The sequence below is a fragment of the Pinus tabuliformis genome, chromosome 7 (assembly GCF_031772625.1).
Source record: "Pinus tabuliformis cultivar Carrire ecotype Pingquan chromosome 7, CPIR1, whole genome shotgun sequence".
Lineage (NCBI taxonomy): Eukaryota > Viridiplantae > Streptophyta > Pinopsida > Pinales > Pinaceae > Pinus > Pinus tabuliformis.
Window position 1 is genome coordinate 901,920,484 of NC_142293.1, and position 16,494 is coordinate 901,936,977.

Sequence of the window (16,494 nt, forward strand, 5' to 3'; positions counted from 1 at the left end):
CACAAAGAATATTACTATTTACAAACAGAGTGTGCAATCAATGAGGGATCTATAGTAGATCGTTAGTCAATCTTGATGGAGAAATAATGGATATTAACACAATGAAGACTCTTGTCACTGATGGAGTTGGCTTCGTTATCCCCATATATTTTATCATCAAGAACATTGATCATTTCAAGAAACATGGAAGAGTTGTTCATCCATGGTTGGGACTTAAGATGCATGAATTGAATGACCTTATTATAACTCAGCTTAAAGAGAGAGACCCCACTTTCCTGGTGTAACATAGGGTGTTCTTGTGCCATAGGTGACTCCCAGATTACCTTCCTATTGAGCTAGGTTCCATCCTGAAAAATGCCGTCATTTAGTTTGATGGAAAACCAACTAAAATCATCAAGGACATCAATGAGATAATGGGGACATAATACCACTACGCTAGAAGTAATACATTATGGTCTACCTCAGATTGAAAATCCACTTGCAGATCATATTTCTATTTGTGAATGGGCATAATCGCAGCTCCCAAGTGCGATCACTTAGAGGGTACGAAATTGCATTGTTGAGCTTTAGTAATATGCCTAGAAATTGTGACCTATATTATTTTGCAACTTTGTGACCTATTCCCAAGTTGAAAGTCACAGATTCACACTTGACAAAGCCAATGTTTCATGTGATCTCACCAATTATGTGACCTTGCGACCATGCTAAAGTCGCACCTCACACCTGAAAATCATAGTTGGAATATGTGACTTATATGTAGAGTCCAATGCGATCAGTGATGAAAAAAATGGGCAAGTGAGGAAACACATTTAATCATTTACATCAAGGCATATTCAAAGGGTAATATCTTCCATATGCATGAAGGCTACATTTTAAATGCTAGATATATGCAGAAAAAATTTAATAATCGATTGGAATTTCAACCTACTGTAAAACTACGATGAGGACTATGAGCCAACAACATGAGAATAAGGCAAAGTTTCTTCAAATATGTGTCCAAACAAACATCAAAAGCACTTCCTTGTGTAAGAACGTGAAATTTCAGACTTGTTGGGATATGGGATGAGCTCTGCCAATGATGTGATGACCAACCTTGAGTCCAATCACTGAATAATGTTAAGGGTATGTATCATAATTATCTCTTGGTAAAAAAGGCATGATGTCAATAAAACAATTACAACCCATATGCATGGATAATGAAAAGACCATATTTTGGTTACAAGGCTATCCTAAAGTGTTTGGACAACGTGTTATGCAAAACAATTACATTCAAGCGAATGACAAAAGCATGAGTCGAGAGTAATTATAAATGGTACACATTGTTGGCCAAGGGAATAAAGCAGGTCATTACACAAAATGTAAAGAGCACATAGATTCTAAATGTGTTGAACCTTGTGAGTTTTATGTGGTAAAGTTCAAACCTCCCTCCGCGTACATGTGAGTGGTGGAAGTAGAGGGAGTGACGATCATTATGGAGGTTCACACAGTAGTTTGGGAAATGCATATAGATGATATGTGACATATGGTAGTTACAACAATCCTAATTGTGCTAGTACATGAGACTAATGAAGCCACAAAGGCTTGATAGACCGGTTTGAGCCTGTGACATCCCAATGGCATATTGTCTAAAATTACACATACATGTTCACTCTGAGATAGAACCTAAATATTTTGTGTTGCAATAGTGATATCTCCCTCCAACAATTTAAACTATAAATATATAAAGCAACATGGACTTCATTAGTTTTGTTACAATGAAGTAACTATGGTCAATCAACTCGTAACTCTAGATGATAGAAGGCATAAGAAAATAATCATGACAAAAGCCCAGTTTGTTCATAAGGATCAACGAGGAAACCCAACACTTCGTGTGGAAAATGAAAGGAATATTTTGCAACAATATCATGTAGTAGCCTTGAGATCGCTATTGATGTTTCCACATACATCAGTAATGTTACAGGATACACATACTTTGATAATATTTCTCTTATAAAAGGACTACACAAGGGTAAAAGAAAGGGAGAAAGAATGTCGATCTAGACTGAATAATTAGGGTTTCTCGCAAGAGTTGCTACTATGGTTCTAACAAGACGAAAACCATATCCACTTAGGCTCCTAGAATCTATTGTAAATATCGAGAACACAATATCAGAGGATGGTTGGATCTAAGGAAGGCGCAATAGCAGGAAGTTCAACAATGCTTGCAAGTCTTGATAGTTTCACAACAGCATTGGCAGCATGAACCCTAGGATTTTGAAAATATTTTGTATTCTCCTCATGACCTCACTTCTATCATAATGTAAATGTTTTTCATCATGATGCTAATGGCTATACAGAGATCGATCTGAGCATGTGACATCCATTAAACAGTAGAGAGTCATATGGAATATCAAGAGACATGAGGGTAGGTGAACGGTCATGATAAGTGAACAATCACCTCACCTCTATAAATATACCCTCATGCATCATTTGGGGGGGATTTTTAGCACTATGGATAGGAATAGAAGTAGATAATTGATATTTTCTTAAAGAGCGCAACTAGTAGGGAGAGTTGTAGTGAAGCTAGGGTTTTGCATTAGATAATGGTATGAGCATCCCATGTTCCACTATTGGGATTTGATAAATTGCAGGATGTGTACTTGTATTTGAAGCATCAATAATAAGAAGTTCCTCATTTTAGACACTAATTCCCATGCTTACTCATAGTGGTTGTATTGGTTTTCTAGTGTTTTCACTATATTTTTATGTGTACTTTCATACTCGCAATATGTTATGGACTAGTTTGTAGTTTTTGTATGCTTCGAATCTATGCTTACTTATTCCACGCCATGTTGGTGACCTATTGTGAACTAATTTTTAATTAGCCTCTATCATGTTCTAGTTTATGTATGTCAAAGGCATTTTTGGCTCACTGAACCCTTGTCATGGCATACTTCTTCTTATGGTTGTCATGAATTTCTTGTACCTCTTTCTGCAGTCTGTCAATCTTGGGTTGACCTTGTACCATTCCTCGAGAATTTCATTCTTGTCCTCACTCTGAAATATTTTCATTTGAAAAGCAAGAGAGAAACATTCATGGTGGAAAACGGGCCCACATATCGAATGGGGCTCCTATACCAAACAGTGTGAGGTCTAATTGGTACCTCACACAGGGGAGACCCCCCTAGTTGTTGGCAGCATCCAGCACCATAAACAAATTTTTGGTGCTAGAAGGAGGGCCAGATAATAAGTTGAGCCCTTAGAGCCTGAAATTTAGTTTCATATCTACAAATGGATCCGTCTTGAATATCTATCACAAGTTTTTTTCTAATAACATAAACCTATCAGTGCCCGCAAAAGAGTCTATCACTTGTCGTTGTTTAATTTTAATGGTGAGGGTCGAACAACGGTATTTAGACACATTATCCAACTTTTTCACTTCTATCACTCTAACAGAATATATTGTAAATATTTTATTGGCAAGTTGTTTACACTCATGCTTCAAGGTCGCGTCAAGCAGTGGTGTCACACGTTGCTAGCTACTTCATTTCATTCATTTGAGAACCTCATCAACAAAATCCGTCAAACCTTTGATAGGTACAATTTTCAAGATGTGTTTAAACGGGTGAATCAACTTAGAATGAAACCCAAAGAATCATTAGAATATTTTGTTGGTAGGTTTGTTCACATTTGTTGTGAATTTCCTGAAAGAGATCTTGACTATATGTATTTGAGTGAGAAATTCCAACATTTGGTCCATGTTTCTTTGCAGATTTTTACATATGAAACAAATCCTAATTTTGATGAAAATCATGATAATCTAAAAGTTACAAATTGGCCAGATCTCATCCTTAACTTGGTCTTTCCTATATCTGTGAGTCGAGAAAATCCTTGAGCCTCCAAGGAGGAAATTATTGCCTATAAAATTTCTCATCCTCCTTCAAATTCATTACTGAATGGAATTTCGGTCATAACTAATTTAGATAATGAAGAATGTTTGCAAGGAAAGGAATCAAGTTGTTTGACTCCGGAACCTCTCATACATCCTACAGAATTTGAACCTAAAGATAAAATTGATTTAACATCTCTCCCTATAAATAAGGCCCAAATTGAGCCCATCATGCATCTGCCTGAATCTATTCCTAAATTTCATTCACCTATTGAAAATGATTGATATCTTGCCTCAAATAAAACTGAATGTCCTATCAATTCTATGAAGCATGATATGCATGCAGGTTCACTGTTTTCTCGAGTTGACACTAATATGAAGGTTTTGAGTCTTGGACTATATTTGGTTGAAAGTGTTGTCACCTTACCCAATCCTTTTCATCCATTGCACCCTGATTTATTTAATGACTTTGACACACCAAATATTTCTTTAAACCCTTCTGATCTATATTTTGTTGGTCTTAATTGCAATTAGGTACATAATGATCTAGTATCACAATCTGAAGATGATAATTTTGAATCTCCTATCCATTATATTTTCAATGTGAAAACTCTATCAAATGAAGAGGAAGATTATACACCGTGGTATGTTAAGGATGGTTTGTCAATCGATCTATCCTCACTTTTAATCCAAGAGGATTCTTATGTGTCAAATGCCCAATATAATCAAATTGGTGGCTTCAGTGATTGTCATTCTATCGAAAACACATTCACTAATATCATTTATGATTGTCATTCATGTCCACTTGTTGATCTTATGAAGCCACCAAAAAAATTAGGATTCAACTTCTGAAGGTTTGGGGACTCTGTTATCACCTATATTGACCTTAGGCTGAAGGGAGGCAATGCCAGGGTAACCACAAACCAAGCTTAGCCAAGTAGCTAGCCCTACTAGGCTGGGAGAGGGCTCTCTCCGTAAGGATCTCAGTCAAGATGACTGGATCAAGTAAAGGATTTTAGGCTAGGTATAGTAGCTCGAAAGTTTTAATTGGATTTTATAGAGGTTTTGCCGAATCATGAGGATCTGGGCAATTTAGGTCTCAGAAATTAGGCTAGAAATGCAGGGTGTTCTATGGGGCAAGGTAGGCATAGGCTTTAGCACTCTAGGGCTTGATGAGGTGAGATGTTTAAGACTGGTGAGAAGCTAAGTGTAGGTTTTAACCCCGTACAGAAATTACCTGCATACGAATTCTAAAACACATAAAATAAACAATGCGAGAGCATAACACATAAAACACATATACACAGAGATTTTCAAAACCGGGACTACCAGCTTGATTTTTCATTATATTCCTTTCAATGTTACAATACATATGTATACATGCCGAAGCATCCAATACCATGGACCGAAAAACCATCGCGTCCAATACCATGGACCGAAAAACCATCGCGTCCAATACCATGGACCGAAAACCATCGTGTCCAAAAAACATGTGTGAAAATCATGCACAAAACCATAGGTGGGTCCGCCCAACCTAACATAGGGTCCAAAACCAAAATTTTCCGGGGTGCTGCCCCGGACCCTATAAAGTGGGGTTACGGGTACCCCTAAAACCCCCTGTGACCTCCCCACCTCTAACCCCCGGTTAACTACATGGGCTAGTCATGGAAATAATATAACACACCCCAACACTAAGAAGGGAATGTGACAATCATGGATCCTTCCTGGATTGCAAAAGACATGACACGGTGAATGGTTTCCCAAGGCAGAGCACTAATGCAATGAATTCTACCTATCAAACTTGAAAACATTCAACTAGAAGCAATGAAATGATTGATGGCATACATAAAACATATAAACATATAATCATAGAAGAAGAAATTGTACTAAAACTCCATACTACAGGGATCCCATAAAAATAGCTTCAATTCTTATTAATTTCTTGCCAAACTGCTTACAAAGGTGTACAATCAAGCTCTAAGCATCCACACTGAGTCCAACCTGTAAAATGACTAAGAAACTACATGATATAGGCCTCAAAACAACTAATCCTAGCCTCAAGGGTCGAATCCATGAGAGGAGGAGCATTTGCACAAAAGACTGAATTGATAGCTAAAGACTAGGGTGGTCAAACTGACTCATCCCTAATATGAAGCAAACTAATTCATTACATGCCACTTAGGCCATTCATTTGATGTATCTACCCTAGGTAACAAAAACACACTTTAATTACATCATCATTATGAATTACATCAGTGAAAAATCAAAATCCCACAGGTGAAAAGTATTTTCTGAGAGAAACAGTGAAAAATTTGGTTGCCTATCAAATGCACAGTGCCAGTGTCAAACACGCAGCGCCTGAAGGAAGTGCACAGTGCCATCTTCAGGGTGAGTTTTGACTACCTTCCTGGTGTCCAAATCTAGCTCAGGATAGCTCATTGGAAAGCTTATCTTGTCTAGTTTCCAAAAATGCCCTAGTTTCCAAATTGAGCTTTATTTGTCCCTCCAAAACTACATTCTCCCAATACTGCTCAAACGCGCAGTGCCTAGCTCAGAAAATAGGCAGAAACATGATTTTTAGGTGGTTTTTTTCCTTTTCTACCTAGTAGTTTTGACTTTCAAATCTAGAAACATGGTTTTCTTGAGTGTAAATGATCTTATTAATCCAATGGTGGTGGCCATTCCTCCAAAAGATGCCCCAAAAAAGTGTGCAGCACCCTAGGCGCTACACGTTTGACCAAGGGGCTGATACAAAAATTACCTGAAAAAAATAGGAAACTCTAAAAAGCAAAAAACTAATTTTAGGGTCTTCGAAAATGGTTGACATAGCTGATGTTAAAGGTGACTAAGCATGGAGTGAAGCCTCCACCAATAGGTCAAGCTTGTCCTTCTCTTCCGATGAGTTAAGGCCTCAATTTTTGCATGAGCCCTTTCCTTTTTTGACAAGTGGATGATGCTCAACTTGAACTGATTTTTGCAGTGTTTCTTTGTCTTGCAGTAAGGAGAGATGCATTGGTGCAGTCGGGATCAGTTATTACATAAAGTGACCAAAATTACATAAGAAATACAAATTAACTCAAAATACTTTGTTTTCACCTCAAAAACATGTTTTTTGAGGTGAAAATTACATTAGTTTAAAAGATAATTATATAGTGGCTATGACTTACTAGCCATCATACTTGACTTATTTATCATCCTCATACCCTTTCTGCCCTTTATTTACACTTTTAAATCATGTTCTTGACCTTGGAAATGAAACCCTAAGACCTAATGAAACATGCCTTATGACCTAATGAAAGCATGATTACAAATTGACCATGAAACCATAACTAAAGACAACCTGAATAAGGGTCAACAAGTATACTCTATGAGGGAAAAATTTGATTTTCTGAAGAGAAGACAACCATCAGTGGATCAGTTTGACATGACCTAATGAAATGATGGAAAAATTTTAGTATGGGACCCCTAAAATGGAAATGCAAAGAGAAAATTTGATCCCTGATGGAAGTATGCAAATACTGACACTAACAGACTCATAAGGAAGTTGAGGCACTTCATCTTCCACTAATGGTTATGGCAGGTTCTCACAATCCTAATGAGACCCTTGAAGCGAGTCAAATTATGGTATCATCGTGTGATTCCCCTCTCAGCACGATTTTTCCATAAGCAAGTTCATTTTCGAAATATTTTGATGTGCAATCCCCCTTGTACCTTGACCTGTTTGATAAAGAAAGTACACCAGCCATTGTTTCAAACCTATGTGATTTTCCCCTAGCTAGTGTAGATTATGATTAGGTACAAGTTGGTGTTATCTTACAGTCCATTGTATGCAAGGAAATAAATGTATTGATTCCTCTCTTTCAAGATTCCCCTCCGGTTAATTCATATTCATCTTCCAAATTAGAAAAAATGGATCTTTTAAACAACCAACCTGTCAATGCTAGAACATACATTCAAGCCAGCGACATATTCAGTCAGTAAATAAATTTTGAGGTCTAAAATGGGCCTCAAAACAAAAAATGTAAAACCAAAATCAAATTTATAAGAACCAATAATATTCAAGATGATGATGTCAACCATGGGGATGGATTCACCATTTTCGGAGTAAAAAAGTAAAAAGATTAAAAAAAATTACTTTTTCGACTCGTATTTTCAACTTATCTCCCTATGGTTTTACTCCAATTTCGAGTGGGAGAACCAGTTGGATGCAAAATTCAATTCCTCATCCAAGGAGTACCCATGTTGCATAATTTCGATGGACCCTGCTACATGAAAAATGAGAAATACATCAAAAACATGTTTGCAATCACATTTTCCATGTATTTCTCATTTTTCATGTATCAGGGTTCATTGAAAGTATGCAACATGGATAATCCTTGGATGAGGAATTGAATTATGCATCCAATGAGTTCTCCTGCTCAAAATTTGAGTAAAACAGTAGGGAGATAAGTTGAAAAAGTCATTTTTTCATTTTCCCTCTAAAATTTGATGATGTAATCTAATCTTAGTTTATCATTTCCAATATTATTTAATAATATTTCTTAGGAGGCCTATTTTAGACCTCAAAATTTCTCTAATGAATGATTTTTCCAACATATCTAATGAGGACCATGCACATTCATTTGTTGATCTTATGAAACCACCATTATTAGATGATCAATCTTTTGAGCATTCAGAGGTTTGTTAGGATAGTGAGGCACTTTAGCTGTCACCAATGGTTATGTCAGGTCCTCACATCCTTGGCAAAATCCTTGAACAACCTCAAATTAGGGTTTTTTTGCTTTAATTATTTCGTATCTCAGTTGTACCTGATAAAGGCCCATATTTTCAAAGTAATCAAGTTAATCATCCTCAATATCATGATAGGATTGTTGATTGGCTTGAACATTCTTATCTATAATTCCTCTGCAAGCAAGCAGCCTCTTGCTTCACTTGTGTTGAATTTCGGGTTAAGCGTGAATGAATGTGTGTCATGTCTAGATGATCATGGTTTTCAAGTTTAACATTATGTTTACCAGGATAAGGCCGCAGCTTCGCTTGAACAATATTTTTTGGCACGTTTTCTTTCGAGCAAGTGTGACCTTCTTACTATTGTGCATGTTTCACAAGTAAGCATTATTGTTTTTGCACAATTCTTTATACTAGTTCTAATCGCTGACATCTTTGTTTTTGCAGGTCGGGAACTACTGTGGTGGTTGCATTGAAAGTTTGATTTCACATGACCTGACCTAATCCCTTGTTAAATTAGGGTTTTAGGTTTATACTAGTTTAGGATTTACTTGTCAAAGTTTGTTAAGGTTTTCTTGTTAGAATTTTGCTTTATGGTTTAGATATGCTTTGTTGTGTATTTTTGTTTTTTTTACTACAGGAAGTTAGCTCGTTGCATAACATTATGCATTTATCATGCATTCATCATTTTGCATTACATTGTTTGCATAGGCATTGCATCATCCTTTTTGTCGTGGTTAGTTGATTTCTCTTGTGCATTTACATAGCATTGCATTGAAATATATCCCTATATGTTGCCTTACATTGTGTATTCATCTTCTTGCATATATTACACTCGTTTTTGACCTAGCCTTGTATTTTCTCTTTGTTGCATGCCACTGCATGAGCCTTCACGAGCCTAGAGTCCTTTGAACCTTTGGTGTTGTGGCTAGATTTCTTATGCCTATTTGCACATGCTCGAAACCTAAAGGAACTTATTTATCCTCTTTGCACATGATGAAAGCATACAAAATCTTCCTGGTCACTTTTCCCTAATGTTAAAACCCTAACCCTAATGATTGTGTGTGGTTGTGATGGTTACTCCAAGAGACAACTTCTTGTATAACCAGGCATCAAAACTGCATCTTGAACATATTCTCTAAGAGTTTGATTCATTAGAACTGAAAATACAAATAGGTGCTTGTGGGGAACCCTAATCAATTCAAATGACTTATATCTATAACTTGAACCTTGCATCTAGCATGGTCCTGAGATATTTCCTGGTGTGTTTTCATTGTCCACCTGTCAATTGGAGATATGATGTGGAAGCAAGGCATGAGGGAAAACCTAAATCAGAAAATCCTCTAGTTTTTGTCAAGAAAGGAACAAACTCTCTTACACGTAAAATAAGTTGGGGTCCCTCATTCGCCCTCGCGGAATAAATTCCAAATAATTGATGCCAAGGTCCACATACAAAAAATAAAATTAAATAAAGGGTAAAGGATTGAGAAAGTATTCCCATGCATATAGGTGATGCAATGACTCCATCAGGGTATTGACCGGGATCACTGGCAGCGGGGCAATGTTTGTGATTTCTTGGAGAGACTTCATTGGGGTATTGAATAGGCTAGCTAGCAATAGATTGACACTAGAAAATCATTTTAAACTTATGAACACAATAAGCCCTTTGTCATGTTCTCTACATCATCGTCAAAAACTTACAAGTGTAAACCCTTAGTTATCGTGTAAAGGCTAACGGGACCGAGCTGAGACATGGGGGAAGGGCATATCCATAAAAGGCCAAGTAACCCTAGGAATACCCACAGTGTTTGTTCAATACTTCCTTACACTAACTTCTAGACTCAATATATTGTAGGGACATAGCCAGAGATGCTAGATTCTACAAGTGGTTTGTCAATTGTTGTAGCTGCTACAACAGCAACCAAAAAAATTTGGGCATATCCAAAAAAAAATCGAGTCCCCCTCTACTCGCCTCAGACCATTAGGATTATTATCAAGTTTTCTGTCGATCAATCTCCACATGGCTCATTCCTGGTTGAATTGAGGCTTCTGTGATCCATAACAATTATGAAGAAATTTCGGCGTAAATCACATTCAAAAAATCATTGTGACGCGTTTCGAACCAACTAGTGTGGTTTATCGTCAGGACAAGTTGAAAAATCAGATCTATCTTGGCCAGTTAAATACATTGAGCAGAGCTACCAACAGCTAACTAGGACAACGTCTAAATTTGACTGGGGACTAGGGTCAAACAAACTAGTTATAAATTACCTATATATAAATTATATGAATAAAGTAAATTTAATTAAATTGGTAGTTTCATAAATAGAAAATATAAATAATAGTATAAAGTTATAACTTATTTATTTAATTAATTAATATTTATTATTATTATTATTTATTTAACTAATTATACTTATTTATTTATTTATATAAAATGAAATATATATATATATATAAAACAATAATAATGATAAATAAATATACTAGAATAAAATAATATTCAGTTCAAAAAAATAATAATAATAATAATATACCTGAAGAAATAAACCACCTTAACACGAAAAAAAAAAAAAAAAATAATAATAATAATTATTATTATTATTATTATTATAAATAAATAATAAAAAATAAAAAATAAAATTAAAATTAAAATTAAAACTAAAACTAAAAATTAAAAAAAAATAAATAAATAAATAAATAAAATTAAAAATAAAATAAAATAAAGAATTAGTTAAGATTAAAAATAAAATAAAATAAAAATTAATTAATTAATATATATATATATATATATATATATATATATATATATATATATATATATATATATATATAATAAAATAAAACAAATAAAATAATAAATAAATAAATAGAAAGAGCTACACAAATTAAAAAGAAGGAGAAGGTCAGGAAAACGACCAATAGAAAACCATAGAGCAAGAAGGAGACACCCTAGGAGGAAGGAAAAGAGAAGGCTCCAAGGGGGACAACGAAAGCTCGAAAAGGATAAAAAGTAGGGGGGGGGGGGGGGAGAAAGAAGACTAGGAAGAAATGGCAGGGATCCAACAGCTACTGATCTTCCAGCCGTCATCTCTATTGAGATTGTTAGGCCTTCTTTCAATTTCAATAGCTTCCTTGAATTTACGATGATGGAACTGAGCTACTTTGGCAATCACCTTGGCCTCCTCTATACAAACCTGATGCTTGGTCTTTTCCGCATGCTCTGCTAACGCTGAAGACTTGGTTCTTCCATGTCTTAGGTCAGCTGCATGTTCCCTGATCCTCTGATGGATGGAGCGCCCTGTTTCCCCGATATAAGGGGTCCCACAAGAACAAGGGATCAAGTAGACACCCTTCATGTCCTTCGGGTCAACAAGATCTTTCACTGATCGGAGGGATGTGCGAATGGTGTTGAGGGGCCTAAAGGTTGAGGGAATATCATACCTATTAAGGATCTGAGCAATCTTGTCCGTGGTTCCCTGGACATAGGGAAGATGGACACCTAGACGGCGCTCTTTAGGTTCTTTTTTAATTAACGAATTTTTAGAGGCTTTAAGGAAAGCCTTCTGACCTAGGCGCCTACTATAGCCATTCTCCACAAAGACATCAAGGAGATGGGATCTCTCCTTATCGAAGCTCTCATTATAAAAAATCCTAAGGGCACGAGTAGCGAGGGTGTTAAGAACACCCATCTTTTGAGCAGGGAAATGATAGGAATCGGCATGAAGATATTGCTCAGTATGTGTTTTCTTCCGGAACACCGAGTGGGAGAGAGAGCCGTCCTTATTCTTAGATATAAGAATATCCAGGAAAGGGAGGCAACCATTGACCTCTTTTTCCATGGTGAACTTAATGGCAGAGGACTGACAGTTAAGGTGATTAAAGAAGAGATCCAACTCCTCTTGGCCATGGGACCAGATGACATTAGTGTCATCTACATACATTTTCCACAGCTTGGGAAGGAGACGAGCCAAGGCTAAAGCTTTGGCTTCGAAATCTTCCATAAAAATATTTGCAACAATAGGGGAAAGGGGGGAGCCCATGGCAACACCACATGTTTGTTCAAAGAACTCACCCTCGAAACAGAAGAAAGTGGAAGTGAGCCAGATCTCAACCAGATGCGCGGTATCGGGATCTGTTAGGTGATAGATCACTTCCAAGGCCTCCTTTATAGGGATGCAAGTATAAAGGGAGACCACATCAAAGCTGACGAGAATGTCATCGGAGTTAAGCTTAATGTCCTTAAGATCTTTAATGAAGGATGCTGAGTCTTTCACGAAGGGCTCCGTACAGCCAACCAGGGGCTTAAGCTTAAGGGCAAGGAACTTAGCAAGAAGGTAGGTTGGACCACCAATGGTGTTGACGATAGGCCTCAAAGGGGCCCCTTCTGAACGTGATTTATGCCGAAATTTCTTCATAATGACTCATTCCTATCAAACCCTGTTGATGTTCCCACTCACATTATGCATATTACATTCATTCATCATGTTTCATCTCAGGTTTGACCTCATGATTGCATTAGGGTTTAGGGTGGTTTATTGCTTTAATGATGCATCTTCCTATAAAATGCATCGTAATCAGTGAAGGTACCTTGTAATAATGTACAGGACTTCATTTTGGCTTCCATTTTGTTTAGGGTTTGGGAGATGTTGTCTTATCCATATGTCTCAAAACTCTAGATTCTCATAACTAGGAACGAAGGGTTAAACTTTGTTGTCTTGGTCTTCACTTTCAGTTCGCATTACCTGGCTTGCTTCTCGTCAACTTTTAATGGTAATTTTAGTTGCATTGATCACATCACCGTCCCTGTAAATATTCATGAACATAGGTATTCAATTTCAAAAGGGGAATCTAGTTTATGCATGAAAAACTAAGCTATCAAATCTTTTAATTCTGCTTGATGTATCAATCTTTCAAGAAAACTTTCGAACGTTTGATTCAGTTTCCTTCACAAAGTCATTCAAAAGCTTCTTTTGCAATTATCCTGACATCTACTAAAGTTGAGGATAATCAAATCATGTTTTCCATGACGCTTATTTTTGTAATCCTATGGCTCACTATTTAAATCCATTAGAGTTACTTTGTGTTTAAAAGAAAATTAAAAAGGCTCTTACTTTCTTATGGCCTCGCAGGTCTCTTATTTTACCATCGAGAGTTGAGCCTTCAAAAGGTGAACTCAAAGTACCTTGGCACACTATGGAAAGGAAATATGGAAGACCACCATAGAGAAATTGTATATATTATTGCTTACATTTATGACTCTATGTAAAGAGGCATATTGTCAAATGTATAAGCATGTGAGGAAGGCACGATGGTATTCTATGTATTTGGGTATCAATAGTGTTAGTGAGGTGCGCATAGAATGCGCTGGCAGCCATTCACAGAAGATACATTAAATGATGTCGAGGTTGCATTCAAAGGTAGCAAACTCATGAACGCAACAAATTCGCATAGAGAAAACGCAGTAACGAAGGGACACATGGTGTGCTAGTAGATCAAGGCAAGTCGCTATCTAGGGATCTAATTGAAATAGTTTAAACAAATTTTATATGCACATTTTCCTAAATAACATGATGGAAGTATACGTATAAGAATAGGTAGTGAATGGGAGCAAAAGTAGAAGCCATTAACAATGGCCATGCGCTTAAATTTCCTATTCATTATTTTGGATCAGTGCGTACATAAGAAATGATTGACACTATATATAAGTAGCATTACTCTTTGATTGATGCGTTAATTTGACACACATATGTGAATAACACTAATTTAAGGTTGTACTAGGACCGAATTGCAAAGAAAAATGTTGTGTAGCAACACCAAATGAATAATGTGGAGGTTTGTCGTTACACCAAAACCCGCAGGTGTTGGTAAACATTACAAACGAGTAACTAGGATCCCCAGAGTGGAAATTATGGATTCCATAGAGGTGCAGTGATTCTTCCAACACCCCCCTCAAACGCAACTTGGGGGAATCGAACCTGGGTCCAAGCTCTGATACCATGTGGAGGTTTGTCGTTACACCAAAACCCGCAAGTGTTGGTAAACGTTACAAACCAGTAACTAGGATCCCCAGGGTGGAAATTACGGATTCCATAGAGGTGCGGTGATTCTTCCAACAAATAGCATCACTCCATGAGCATTATAAAGGATAATGCAGGCTTACGCTGAGAGCTATTGATAATTTGGTGGCAAATATTGAAACACGTCATTCAAAAGAGACATCGGAAGGGAATACATTGTTTATGAATACAATGACCAATGTATTGTATTGATGGTAATTGATTTTTGAACAATTGTGGAAGCATGCATGCAAAAAGTGAATGAGATACACCATAGTACATGAGCAAGGACACAACCTGTGATAGAGTTATAAAAGGAGACTTATTTTATAAAATCGCAACTCACACTCGTAGTTTTTTGTGAGATTTTGAGTTGTAGGTGCCACCAGCACCAAAGAAGAAAATTGTGACCAATAGGTAATGTAAATAATGATTAACATTGCCACGATACAGTGCGTTGATTGGAAGACAGTGCAAGTAAAATCCATTAGGAACAATGCTCGGGTTTCTCTTTTGTCATCAGCTCCAGCTGCTTCGCCATGAGTAACCCTGCATGCCATTACAATTTTGCAAAGAATGGAGAGCAGCGTAGGCTAGTCGATTTTGAAAAGGTGTTTGAAATGGTTCACATACATTGAGTCTCTATCAAAATTCTAGTGCACTGTTGAAGGTTGTTCTTACATTGCAATGTGGGAGGACTTTTGATGCAGAAGTTATCAATGTTGTTTTTCATACTAATATGGTTGTTGTTAAAATCAACATAAAGGTTTCATTGTTGACAGCAAAAGGAGTGCTTCTATCAAACTTCAACTAGGGGATTGAGTGATAGCTTTAAGATAACCTCTATCTCTCCAAAATACAGTTACTAATAGAATTGTGAGCTATAGAGATTGCAAAAGTAGTGATTTGGGTTTGGGTGGAATGCGCAAAGAATATTACTATTTACAAATAGAGTGTGCAATCAATGGAGGAACTCTGGTATACCGTTATTCATTCTTAATGGAGCAATAATATGTATTAACATAATGAAGGCTCTTTCCATTTATGGAGTTAGCTTTGTTATCCCAATAGATTATGTCATCAGGACCATTGAGCGTTTCAAGGAACATGGAAGAGTTGTGCATCCATGGTTGGGACTTAAGATGCATGAACTAAACAAACTTATTATAACTCAACTTAAATGAGAGGCCTCGCTTTCTAGGCCCATAAAAAAGGGTGTTCTTGTGCCATAGATGACTCCTAGATCACCTGCCTATCGAGTTGGCTTCCATCCTGGAAATGTCATCGTTCAATTTGATGGGATACCAACTAAAAGCATCAAGGAGATCATTGAGATAATGGGGACACAAGTGCAGCAAAATTGATACATTATGATCTCCCTGAAATTGAAAATTCACTCGTATATCGCATTTCTATTTTCTAATGGGAATAATCGCAACTCCTAGGCGCAATCACTTACATAGCGCAAAATCGCATTGTTGAGCTTTAGTAATAAACTAAGAAATTGTGACAGATTCTTAAGTCGCTAAGTCGCAAAGTTGCACTTGACGAAGCCAATGTTTCATGCGATCTCACCTACTATGCGACCTTGCAACCATGCAACACATTTAAATAGAGAGCCTTAGGATTACAAAAATAAGAGTCATGGCAAGTGAGGCTACATTTAATAATTTTCATCAAGGCATAGTCAAAGGGTCATATCTCCCATATGCATGAAGGCTACATTTTAAATGCTAGACATATAAAGTAAACTTTTAATAATCGATAGGAATGTCAGCCTATTGTAAAGCTACGATGAGGACTATAATCCAACAACATGAGCATAAGGCAAAGTTTGTT

The 16,494-nt window shown here is 36.7% G+C and overlaps 1 pseudogene; it reads left to right on the top strand.

Moving 5' to 3' along the window:
- LOC149250528 (putative protease Do-like 14 pseudogene) overlaps nt 1-16,019 on the top strand; it is a 105,665-nt pseudogene extending 89,646 nt beyond the window's left edge.
- The last annotated feature ends 475 nt before the right edge of the window (nt 16,020-16,494 follow it).